This window comes from Hordeum vulgare, chromosome 3H, assembly GCF_904849725.1.
Source record: "Hordeum vulgare subsp. vulgare chromosome 3H, MorexV3_pseudomolecules_assembly, whole genome shotgun sequence".
In the NCBI taxonomy this organism is placed as follows: Eukaryota; Viridiplantae; Streptophyta; class Magnoliopsida; order Poales; family Poaceae; genus Hordeum; species Hordeum vulgare.
The window spans coordinates 613,947,021-613,960,271 of NC_058520.1; the positions used below are offsets into that span (position 1 = coordinate 613,947,021).

Below are 13,251 nucleotides of genomic sequence, written 5' to 3' on the forward strand. Positions count from 1 at the left end.
AATTAATTTGTTTTTACTACATGTTTTCAGGACTGACATAATGGCGGACGATAGAGCTGACCCGATTATGGACAACTATGATCCGGACGGTGAAGCACATATGTTCGGCATCATAAACGGCGATATTCTATATGTGCCGACCGGACAAGATCAAGAAGATGATATCTCTTCTTATCTGAACCTTGACGGTGAAGATGAAGGGCGCCGTCAGCAAGATGATGCCGAACAAACGTCGATAAACGACGATCTTCAAATGGAAGTAGCAACCACCTCCGGCGCCGAGGTATATATATACATTGAGCCTCTGGTGATACAAACTAACCGATTTGAATAAATATGTGTGTACTAACGCGCGCGACTCTCTTTCTTATTTTAGCCCTCGGCCGGATCGTCGAAACAATCGAGTACGTCGTCAAAGCGTGGCGCAACCAAGACGATGAAACAAGGAGAAACATGCACCATCGAGGTTGTCGACAGTGCAACCGGCAGGCCGCTGGAGCCCCGCAAGAGCGCCACCAAGTTTGTCAGCCAATGCGGAGCCGTTGTTAGAGACAACGTCTCGATCACCGTCCAGGAGTGGAATAAGCCAAAGAAGGCACGAATTGCTGGTTTCACTTTTGTCGATAAGAGAACAAAAAAAGATTGCTTCAAGAAGCTTATGGAACATTTCGTTCTACCTCCGGAATACAACAAATTCGATGAGGAGGGTAACAAGATTGAGGAAAACAAGGAGAGGAGGAGGCTAGTCAAACAGTTCGCTCTTCATAAGATGGCCGACGCATTCCGGAAATTCAAGCAAAATCTAGCCCATGACTTTGTCAAGCAGAACAAGACTCCGGATTTCAAAGGACAATATGAGAAACTGAAACATGATTGGCCAGAATTTGTGAAGCAAAAGAAATCCGAGCAGTTCATTCAAATATCGAAAAAAATAAGGAAAATGCGGCTAAGAAGGAGTACAATCATATTATGGGGCCAGGAGGGTATCGCATTTGGGTGCCTAGGTTGGAGAAGATGGAGAACGAGCTGAGGGCGCGAGGAATCCGTCCAGGTACGGAGGGATGGGACCCAAGGGCCAAAAGCTGGTGGTAGGGGCATGGGGGAACGCTGAACCCGGAGAAAGGGGAGTGTGTTTACCGGGGCAAATTAATTAAACCCACCCAAGCCCTTATTGACGCAATGAGGGATGCTCAAGAGGGGAAGATCAAGTTCAACAGAGAGAACGACGCGCTGACAAAAGCCCTCGGGAATCCTGAACACGGAGGACGTGTACGAGGCATGGGGTACATTCCGTGGAAAATAGGGTTCCCCCAGAACGATGACCCGTACGGTTACAGAAGCCGTAAGAGAAAGATGGATCGGGAAGCAGATGTTGTGGCGCGGTTGGCATCGGAAATGGATGTGATGAAGAAAACCATGAGTGTACTAGTAGCCGAAAGAGATGCAGCTCGGGTGCAGCATGAAGATCATCCAGCGGATCTCGGAAGCCAGCAGCGGAGAAGCAGCGTGGCTTCCACGGAGGGCCCACCGGCTGGTGCAGATGCACCGACGATCGAAATTACTGCACCGGAGCCTCTGGTGGTCGAAATTACTGCACCGGAGCCTCCTCGCTACCCCGTGGACGATATAAAGGAGATGAAACAATGTCATCTGTATTATCCTATCGGGAACATGTCCATGAAGGTAGCCATCGGCAGTGCTTTACCATGTTTACCTGGAGCACTCCACCACAACAACCCCATTTAAGATGGCTATGCTCGTGTCACGGTGGAGGACATAGTCCAAGGGTTTGAGGACCTGGAGATTGACATTGCTACACCTGAAGGGGAGAAAAGACTTGGAGATGTCAAGCGCCATTTCATTCTATGGCAAAAGAAGTTTATCAAGTTTCCAGGCGAGGCGCCAAGGACAACCAGTCCACCCCCCTACGGTGGTGGTGGTGGCGGTGGCGGTGGTGGTGGTGGTGGTGGTGGTGGCGGTTCACCTACACCTCCGTCACGTCAGCCGACGCCCCCCAGTCCACAACGTCCGGCGGGTGATCAGACGCCGCCCCTCAGTCCTCGTCCGGCGGGTGATCAGACGCCGCCCCCCAATCCACCTCCGGCAAAGAAGCAGAAGCAGTCCTGGATTATTAACCCGGACCCTTATGTACCTAAGACCACAAAGGTACCGGAGCCATCACTGAAGCCTCTCCCCACAAGGCCTTGGGAACGTAGTGCCGAGGAAACTGCTGCGAGGGCGGCTGCTGATCATGAGAAATGGAAGGCGGACTGCAAGAAGAAAAGAGAGCCCGAGCCCAAGCCAGTATTTTCTGATGAGCAAAAGAAGTGGGCTAAGTCATTTTTGAGCACACCGTCCCAAGCCGCGAAGAATCTGCCTGACGACTATGCACGTGAACTTCGTAGGCAGGCATTCATGTTGAAGGAGAAGAAAGAGCGGGCGGAGAACCAGGAGAACAAAGCCTTGGAGGAGGCCGAGAAAACGGAATTAGAAAGTAAAAAAAGCGGGAAACGAGTTGCCCAGCTCGGGGAACAAAGTAAACAATCGATTGCCCCGCTTATAGTGAAAGCCGCCGGTCCGGATGACCCCGATATCATAGCAGCTGCGGCAGCACATGGATTGACTGTAACGAGTGCCAGAGAACAAGCGGCCAACTTAGGTATTACTCTTCGTGAACTGTTAGGCCTTGATGAGGCGCCAGTGAAGGAGGTAGTAATTACATATGTGAAGAATGGGCCTCTCGTCGAGCCTGCGCAGGAAGAGGATCTACCTCCACAAATGAAAGGTCTGCTGAAATGGTACAAGGGTTACATAAAAAATAAAAACGCCAAAGAATATATTTATGCGGAAGTTAGATATGAGCATCACTTCAAACATTACTATGTACAAATTCATCTGAGTGAATTGTTCCATCTTTTCAATCTGCGCGAGCTCGACAAATCTATCATCAGTTGCTACGTTCTGTAAGTGATTTATTTCTACCCCATCTCGTTCATATTGCCTGCACTATATATATGTCGTAACTATATTGTTGTGTCCGCTATTATACATGCAGAATGAAGATTAAGGAATGCAGAGTAAGGAACATCCATGATGTTGGGTTCATTGACCCACACATCGTTAATGGATATGTGTTGGAGCATCACCCCGCCGACATGGAGGCAGACCTGTGGCAGTTTCTTACAAAGCAGGAACTCAAAAGTGATATTCTATTTTCTTACCATTTTGGGTGAGTGTTTCTGTCTTGAGCACATTCTCTTTTGTTTACTCCATGCATGGTATGTGGCCGGCTAATCGATGAGTTATGCATGACGTACTGTGCATGTATCGTGTCCGCAGGTTCCACTGGATTCTGCTAGTAATTAAAGTTGACACCTCAGAATGTCTCGTCCACGACTCTCTGAATATGGATCCAAAGCTTTGGGGCGGCATGAGAAGAATGCTGCAGAAGTAATTATTTTCATTCATTTGCGCTCTATATCGATCGGCCTATTTTGTTCATTTCCTAATATCAAGTAACTAATAACTCTCTTGTTCATTTAATTTTCTTTGCCTCGTAGGGTTTGGAGACGGTTCGTAGATACAAAGGTCGGTGAATTCAAAAAAGAGCTAGAATTCAAAAGGTCAAAGGCTAAGAATGGTGGGGATATTCAGCCAGCGGGGACCAATCTATGTGGATACTATGTCTGTGAGATGATCCGAAGATACACCTCTGAGCGGGTTCCGAGTGATACCAATGCTCAGAGGAATAACCTCCGGGTGATGCTTAGTCCAGAAGCTCGCTTCCGACCACTTCAAGAGGAACTAGCTGGATGGTTCAGGAGGGAAGTCCTCCATCCTAAAGGAGAACACCATTACGAGGACGTAGAACTTTATATGCATTAAATTATGTATGGAAACTTGTTCAAAATTGTATATGGTCATCCGATGATATTGAATATATATTGTATATTCCTCTTGAATTCTTTTTGGTTCTAATTTCAAATTTGTTTGAAATTGTACATTCATATGCATGTATGTAGTACCGTAGAATATGTGAAACTCCTTAAAAATTAAAATAAAGCACAAAAGAAATAAAACAATACAAATTAAACAGAAAACAGGTTTGGGGGGGGGGGGCTAAAACCCTAAACCTGCGGCGGCCTTTAGTCGCGGTTGTCCATAAGAACCGCGACTAAAGGTCCTCCGCCCCGACGGCCGCCTGGCGCCCACGTGGACGGGCCTTTAGATGCGGTTCTTAAGCAACCGCGACTACAGGGGGGGCCTTTAGTCGCGCCTATTTGATCGCGGTTGCGCAACCGCGACTAATGGCAGTTGCGAACCGTGACCAAAGGCCCTTTTTCCACCAGTGCGCTTGCTGTCAATTAGATGCCTATCTCTTCCGGTCAATAAAAAAGAGATCTCACGGCATGGAGGGACACCCAAGCTCCATAATTCGGTCGCACGGAGTTGCTCCGTTTTTCATGCTCGCCGGCCACCCAAGCTCCATCTACTGGGTGCCATAGCCGGTCTGCTGCCATCTTCTTAGGTTGGTGAAGTTACAGTTGCTCATACTACCAGGTCAGAGAGTTGGTTTTTTATCTAATAGACCTGGCATAACGGACATAGCACTTACCACTTCGTAGAAATTGCTAACGTCAATATTAGATACAAATCCCTCACCCCTGTGTGTGAGATAGCTAAGTTGAACAGATTTTTTCCATAGAAGCAGAATACCATGATTGTAGGTAAGAAAATTCTGTAATATAATTCTACACTGTCTATAAAGAGGCAACCTGCTTCATTGGGCTGGTTTTGGTAATAACTCGAGTTGATGCTGCAAAATTACTGACATCCTGTGCGATGATTTAATCTTGCTATCTGATGCTCATGTTTTAGGGAGTGCGCTGCTCAAGGTTAATTTATTCTTTAAATATCATGACATGGCTTTCAGTATCGTTCGTAACTGATATTAATTTAATCTATTTTTTTTGCATTATAGATAGCCTAATCTTCAGGATAATTTTACTATGGTATATATTTATACTCAGCTCATCTATCATGTAAGTTACATGGTATAAATTGGACTCTTTTACACAAACAATCTCCCACGTTAACTTAACATATATACATTTTTTAGATCCTAATTTAAAGCAAAGTAATTGTCTTAATGTGGAAGTTTCAGCATTTAATTGTCTTAGTGTAGTTATATGGTGCATGAAGTTGTTTTAGCTACAGTTTTAGTTCAGGTATACCTATTTTTATAATATTCACTGTCAATCGATTATTTGTGCCAGCAAGGTAAGGAGCTACTACAAATTCTTTCATATTTATCTGGCTTAATTTAGGTGCTATTTTATTCACACACATGTGCACAAGTAACAGATGTCAATCAATGCTAAATCACTCAGGTCACTGTGTATATGTGATCCTGCCTCTTGAATAATCAGTGGAACACCATTGTGAACGGCTCAAGGAGAAAGCTAATGTAGTTGTCGCCTTGCAGGTACAATTAATGTCAAGTAAGGTGGGTGAGAAAAATGCCGGTGCAGGACAATTGAAGTGGAGGTGTGATCGCTGCATTGGGATCAATGATTACTTAAGAGACAAAGGTTTGATTTAGTTGTATGTATCCAGTTGAGTCGGATTTGCGTTGGCCGAAGTAAATTTCTGCACGAATTTGTTAGTATTTACTTCTACTTAATCAATACGTGTACGCATAACTCTTTTTTAAGTAGGATTGAATATTAGAATCATTTTTTGATGAGTGCTTAAGTATATCTTCCTAGATTTCTAGATGGATTAATATCTCTATCAATTGCATGTTGCACCTATGCATATAATATCACCATGTAACTAAAGGATATGTCCCCTGTATCGATGATATTACTACCTATGTTTCTCTGAATAACCTTCGTGGATTGATTAACTCGGTGCATTATCTTATAGGATTTTAGCAATATTTATCTACCGCCATTGAATATAAAAGTTTGCTCCCTGCAAACAAAAAAAAAGAATATAAAGTTTGCCAATATAATATAAAACTTCGCCTTTGGAATGTTCAGGTATACTTAATTAGAGTTATACATGATACACACGGACTAGAAATTCTTACGTCCACTTGACATAAAAGGGAAAATGCATCTTGAATTCTATCCAATAAGACAGGCTTTCTTTCCATGCCGTGGATATCACATTATTTCAGAAAACAGTAAAATCTATGAAATAGATTTGGTGCTATATCTAATAGAAGAAATAGTTGGTGTTCCAACATACATTAAGTTATTCTACCAAAGAGATTACTTGAATAAAAGGATTGTGCAGCAGAGAGTGCATTTGACGACTCCGTATCAAATATATTCTAACTTCGGTACGGAGACTACTAGATATATTGGTTAGCTGGGGCTGAAGCATTACACAATTTTAATACCATGAAATAGATTTTGTGATATATCTAATACAAGAAATAGTTGGTGTTCCAACATACATTTAGTTATTATAGTAAAGAAATATGTATATGAGAAAAAAAATGCTAATTAGGCTGCAAAACTCATACTGTTTTGGTATACTCCTAATTTGGACATACTGCATACTTCTTTTTCAGATACCATCATTTTTTTCTTGCAGGCGGCAATGGCAAGAGCATATTGTGCAGAGGAAGAGGATGAACCTTAATGCGTTGAACCTTGTATACTAGAACCTTGCAGGTGTTTTTGCAGAAGTATTCTGTTGTGTACATGTAAAATTATTTTGATGCGCCCTTGTTAGGCGTTGAACCTTAATGCGTGTAGTCGGTGGATGATGTATTGTATTTGATGTGATATGCTACTGAAATGAAATATACATTTTATTTGTAATCTTTTATTCTATTGTACTTATTTTTAATGGGCCTATCCTGCGATATGCGTGCTTCTATTAAAAAAATGCTTCAACCCAAATAAATGAGACATTTTCAATAGTAAAATAGGTATTGGGCTAGGCCCATGTAGCTAGATTGGTCGACAGGGATCTGAAATTTATGATGATTTCATTTGGTCACTAGCATTGCCACGTCAGATCCTACGTGGCTCACACAAATGGGTAATGACCAAACCAAAATTTTGGTCGATAGAGACTTGCGACCAAAATTTTAGAAAGGTCATGGTTGTTCATTCTTGACGGCCAACTGTTGACGTTGTAAATTTGGTCAAAAAAAAGTCAATAAATGACAACAATGATGAATTAGTGACCAATATTGGGAGTCATAATTGACCATATTTCTTGTAGTGGATGAAGTGCCACATCCTTACTTTGTTGTGTGAGCCCTGTTGCCTTCTTCTTTTGCAAAATGGTTGCTTCCTTCTCTTGCAACACCTCATGTTGAGCGGTACTAGAAAGTATAATGTTTTTCTGAGTGGATGGTGTTAACTTCTTTTGCAAGAGTGCTTCTTGAGCCTTCTTATGCAAAATGGTTGCTTCTTTCTCTTGCCGCACCTCATGGTTGCGGGTGGCAGATTTTGCACTCTCTTCATGCTCATACTCCCGTTCATGTTCATACCCCCCTTCATGTCCATACCCACTTCCATATCCACCTTCATATCCATCTTTATGTTGATATCCACCTCCATATCCATATTTATGTCGATATCCACCTCCATATCCACCTTCATATCCGTCTTTATGTTGATATCCACCTCCATATCCATATTTTTGACGACATGGTGAAGTCTACGCTTAGTGATTGGCTTTAAGTTTTCAACCGGGAAAGTCGATATTGTTTTATCACACCTACCGCGCGCCAGAACAAATCAGCTGCCGGAAAAGATAATAATCCACGGTGTCACGACAGGTTAGTTACTTTTTTCAAACTGATGAAGTCTCGTTTATTTATTTATTTCGAACAACTAAGGTCTCCGCTTCCTGAGTGGCTTGAATTTTTTTAAACCTGAGCGCGCCAGAACAAATCAGCCTGTTAGAACCTATGATGCCTCGACCGGTAAACCCTTCAACCTGCATGCTGCTGTATTGTCAACTACATCAGACCTCCCAGGCTTATGCACTCTATCAGGGATTGTAACCTCTGGTGAATTTGGTTGTCCATTGTGTGGCTCACATACTTGCTCTCTTCGGTTGAAGGAAGGCAAGAAATTTTTCTATATGGGACATCGAAGGTTTCTTGATCCTAACCATGAATACAGATTTGATGAAGAATCCTTTGATGGTGTGGAATTAGGGACAGCACGTGTACCACTTACCGGAGAGGAAGTTTTGGCCCTCACTGAAAATATGAAGACTGTTTTTGGAAAGGACCCTTCCGGGAAAACAACCACGAAGAAGCGCAAGGTTGGCGAACCACCAATGGTTTGGAAAACAAAATCCATATGGTTTAGGTTGAGATACCAGAAAGACTTGCTGCAGGCTCATAATCTTGATGCAATGCACATTGAAAAGAATGTATGTGAAAATATAATTAACACACTTCTATGCATGGATAAAAAATCAAAAGATAATTATAGCTCTCGTAGAGATCTAGAGCATCTCGGAATAAGAAAAGCTCTCCAACCTGTCCTAGTAGGTGAACAATTTGATTTGCCTGATGCACCCTACACAATGGACAATGAAAAGAAGAAACTGTTTTGTGAAATTTTGAAGGAAGCTAGGTTCCCTGATGGTTGCTCATCTGATATACGCCGGAATGTGCTTGTGAAGCAGAAAAAGATCGTTGGGCTGAAGAGCCATGACAATCACATTATTTTGCAACAATTGCTTCCACTAGCTGTTCGGAACCAATTGCCAAAGGAAGTCGGTATTGCCTTGGTTCGTGTCAGCAGATTCTTCAACCAAATATATTCTCCTGTCATTAGCATAAGTGACATGGAGAAGCTAGAGGGAGAAATAGCTGAGACCTTGAGCATTCTTGAGGCCATATTTCTGCCATCATTTTTTGATCTTATGGTTCACTTGATGGTTCATCTTCCAACCCAAGTGAGGCTAGGGGGGGCCAATAAAGTACAGCAGCATGTACCCAGTAGAAAGGTCATCCCTATAAACCTATTTTCTTGGTATCGTATGGTTTCTTGCTTCCCCCAAAATAATCTGATATATCTTACGTATGTACTATATAGGTATAATATGAAGCTAAAGGGGTTTGTACGTACCAAGAGCCACCCCAAGGGGTCAATTGCAGAGGGCTATGTGTTTGATGACAGCCTTACATTCTGCTCCCGTTATTTACATGGATGTGAGACTAGATTTAACAGAAAATGCAGAAATGACGCCCCTGAGACCAATGTATCTACTATGCCATTTTTTACCAACAAGGGTCGATTTTTGGCTGGAAAGCATATAGTGACCTTAGATCACAAGTCATGGCTGCAAGAACATCGATATGTTTTGTTTAATTATGATAACATAGATTCATATTTGAGGTATTTTATTTCTAAGAATTTCTTTCATTTGAGCCTATGAACGATATTTGTCATATTGCTGAATTTGCATACTTAACTCCTGCAGCAAGTATGATGCCTATTTAACTTCGGTTGGCCACGGGAATAAGTTAGAGATTAGTCGCATTCGCCATGAGAAATTCCATGAGTGTTTTAAGCTCCATGTGGCACAACTAATTGCGAATGGTGAAGATATTTCTGAAGAGATTCAAACTTTAGCTAACGGCCCCTTCTTAGCTGCAAAGAAGTGTAATAGCTATACCATAGATGGGTACAATTTACACACAAATTCGTATGATCAGGGTAGACCTTCCCAAAGCAGCGGGGTTGCTCTGGTATCGCAGATTTTGTCTTCCACAAGTGAAGATAATGAAAATCTTATGGTCGGGAATAAAATATATTATGGTGTGATAACTGAAATCCTTGAGTTAAATTATAACAACAAAGGAAGTATTGTGCTTTTCAAATGTGATTGGGTTGACAACAGTGCAAAAGACAAGTGGGTTCAAGTCAATGATCTTGGTGTCACACAAGTGAACTTCAAGCATTTACTCAAGTCTGATGAACCTTTCATTTTGGCATCTCAAGCAACCCAAGTGTACTATGTGCAAGATAAGCTTGATAAAGATTGGTATTCTGTTAGAAGCTTTCCTCATCCACGAGACCTGTATGATATGTGTGGAGTTGGAGATGAAGATTTTGACCACCATGAGGCACCTACTGTGTCAATTGCTGATCTGGATGCGAATGTAGATCTTAGTGTTGATGTTAGAAATATACATCGTTGTAGGACATATATAGATGGAACACTTGTTCCTGCAGTTCAGCAACCAAAGCGTGTGCCTTTTCCTTTCATTTTTCAGTTACATGCTTATATACTTGATATCCAATGTGTCAATTCTAATGTGGTATAAATTTTCTTTTCAGGAAAAAAGATGGAAAAAGGAAGAGACGAAGACAATGCTGAAGCACGAGAGGAAGAGAGGCTAGCGAATCTTAAAGCAAGAAACAGTGAGGATTTTGCACGATTTGGGTCTTTCAGATTTGCAGATGCTAAAGAAATTTCTGGAGGCAAAGCCAGTCAGCGGCAAACTAAAAGAAAGAAGGTGATAGAACATGCTTCTATTTGGTTATTGCATCTATTACTTCAGTTTTACATATCTTGTTTTGTTATGTGTAGAGCACCGTAGAAAAGCCTATTGTTGAAGTAACTCGAGTTCTTAGGTCCCAAACGACTAGAGATGTTGATAACATGCCAAGTGATAACATTGAAGAGCACGAAGGGCACGAAGGTATGTAGCTCAAAAATCTATGTATACAGACTGCTAGTTAAATGATGACAACCTACTAACTATTTTGCATGTTTAGACCATGAGTTGGATCAAGAAACAAAGGGGAAGAAGGGGAAAACGCACTAGAATGCACAATGTGTATGATAGATTGGGGACAGTCCCACCAATTTGTGTGGAGTACAATGGTGATGGACAACCAATTGGGGACAATGCCTCGGAGTTTTCAAACTTCATCTCAACACTTGTGAAAAGTAAAATATCTCTTGGGCATAATGATTGGAGAAAGGTTGATGTTGAGCAAAAAAATCATTTGTGGAAAACCTTAAAGGTATACTCTATGGTTTCTGGTATAACTTGCCCCTTTATCTCTAGATGACTTGTAGTATAACTTTCCCCTTTATCTAATACATCATCCTTACACTCTCCATTTACACTTGCTTGAAATCAGATGTACTATGTTGTGGATGACAAACTGAAGGATTGGGTAATGGGAAGCGCTGCGAAGAAATGGAAGGATTTCAAATCTGAGTTGAAGACTTTGTATTTTGATGAGAAGATGACCGATGAGGAACTTCAAGTTGTCCCAGATAACAGAGTTAGCCCAACTTATTGGAAAGAGCTTGTTGCTTTTTGGAAACCTGAAGCAGGGAACGTACGTTGCAAGAAAATACATGTGCACTTTCCTGTAGTTTTGCCTAATTTACAATTCATTGAATCAACATAGCGAGCAAGGAAGAAAAAATCGAATGGAGATGGAATTATTGCATACATCAGGCAGCAAAAGTCATGCTCGTGTTTGTCATGAAATGGTATATAATTATCTTATATAACTCTATTTTACCATTTCTTGATTGTTATGAACTAATTATAAGAAAATGAATGTAGCATAAGAAGAATGGATATCCCCTCAGAGACATGAATTGTTTATAGAAACACACACGTGCAAGAAGACTGGTGCCCCTTCAAGTGTGGCTGCAGCAACTATGTTTGTAAGTATTTTGAGTTGCAACAATCTTTAGGCTTTGTACTTGTTATTTTTTTTCTCTAGAACATTGGAGTTATAGTCTTTAGTAGACACTATGTTGGTGATGTGTTCATGGATCATATGTTCTGTCTTGTAGAAAAAGATAGAAGAGAAGTCAAATGAGCGTCCAGAACTTTTAGAAAAAAGCATCAAGCAAGGTGACCTCTTCTCGCATGTCGCAGGAAAGGAGAGGAATGGGTATGTGAGGTGTATAGGTCTAGGACCAAGTGCTGCAGGTTTGGGCATGCCGGGTACTAGAAAGCTGAAATCCACGAAGCTTCAAATGGCTGAGGAAGAAGCAAAAGAAGCTTGGCAATCAAATGCAATTCTTGTCGAGCGTGTAGATCAAATGGAGAATAATTTCCAAACAGTAGTTACAACTCTGAAGGATGAACTTCAACAAATGAGGAGACCGTTACAATCAAAAGTGCAGCAAAATATTCAGTTCAATCAAGAGTATGACTTGTCTCACTCTGGATATGGATATGGAGGTGGCCATGGTGGTGGCTATCGATATGAAGGTGCCCATGGAAGTGGATATCGACATGAAGATGGATATGAAAGTGGATATGGAGGTGGATATCGACATAAAGATGGATATGGAGGTGGATATCAACATAAAGATGGATATGAAGGTGGATATGGAGGTGGGTATGGACATGAAGGGGGGTATGAACATGAAGGGGAGTATGAGCATGAAGAGAGTGCACAATCTGCCACCCGCAACCATGAGGTGCGGCAAGATAAAGAAGCAACCATTTTGCATAAGAAGGCTCAATAAGCACTCTTGCAAAATAAGTTAACACCATCCACTCAGAAAAACTTTGTACTTTCTAGTACCGCTCAACATGAGGTGCTGCAAGAGAAGGAAGCAACCATTTTGCAAAAGAAGAAGGCAACATGGCTCACACAACAATGTAAGGATGTGGCACTTCATCGCCACAAGATGGAAACAAGCAAGGAAGTTGCAATCACACACAAAAATCAGCAGGTCAGATTGTACTTTGTTTATATTTTGTTGCTCTTTTTATTTAGGATGACAAAGACACTTTCGCTTATCTGAGTTCTTTTTCATGCTTACTCAGAAAGGAATGGATGTGATCCTGTATAATGTTTATCGAGATCATAGTATCCCAGTGGCAAAAGCAACCATTCTGTCAATTGATCGGAGAAAAGAGGTAGGTGGTCAGGAGCTTGGCTCTGAATATTGTGAGGTTGCCGTGAACTATATAATAAAAAGGGATGCTATACTACCTCGTGGTGTTGGGAACATGACCACCATGGGGCAAGCTCAAGGGCGCTGTATCGCATGGCCATACAAGCATGTGAGATTTTGTTCTTATTTTTTTATGATTAAACCTACCAATGACTATGATGGTTGATTGCTAAAAAATCTTTGCTTCTATGTATGCAGTTGGAAGTGGACAAGTCCATGGAATAAGCAGGAATGCGACCACAAGCAGGCTAAGGAGATTTCTACAGATTTGCTAGTATGTTTCGGTTGTCAGCCCATCTACAGTCCACTGACTTC

General features: G+C 41.7%; 1 long non-coding RNA gene across 6 annotated transcripts; it reads left to right on the forward strand.

The window, feature by feature from the left end:
* The first annotated feature begins 4,357 nt into the window (after positions 1 to 4,357).
* On the forward strand, positions 4,358 to 6,778 carry LOC123441148. Of its 6 annotated transcripts, none has more exons than XR_006630418.1 (4): positions 4,358 to 4,560; positions 4,982 to 5,042; positions 5,486 to 5,604; positions 6,607 to 6,778. It is a non-coding gene; the product is annotated as an uncharacterized LOC123441148 (long non-coding RNA). The 6 variants fall into 6 exon arrangements; XR_006630419.1 differs by having other exon boundaries at positions 4,358 to 4,528; XR_006630416.1 differs by having other exon boundaries at positions 4,982 to 5,604.
* The last annotated feature ends 6,473 nt before the right edge of the window (positions 6,779 to 13,251 follow it).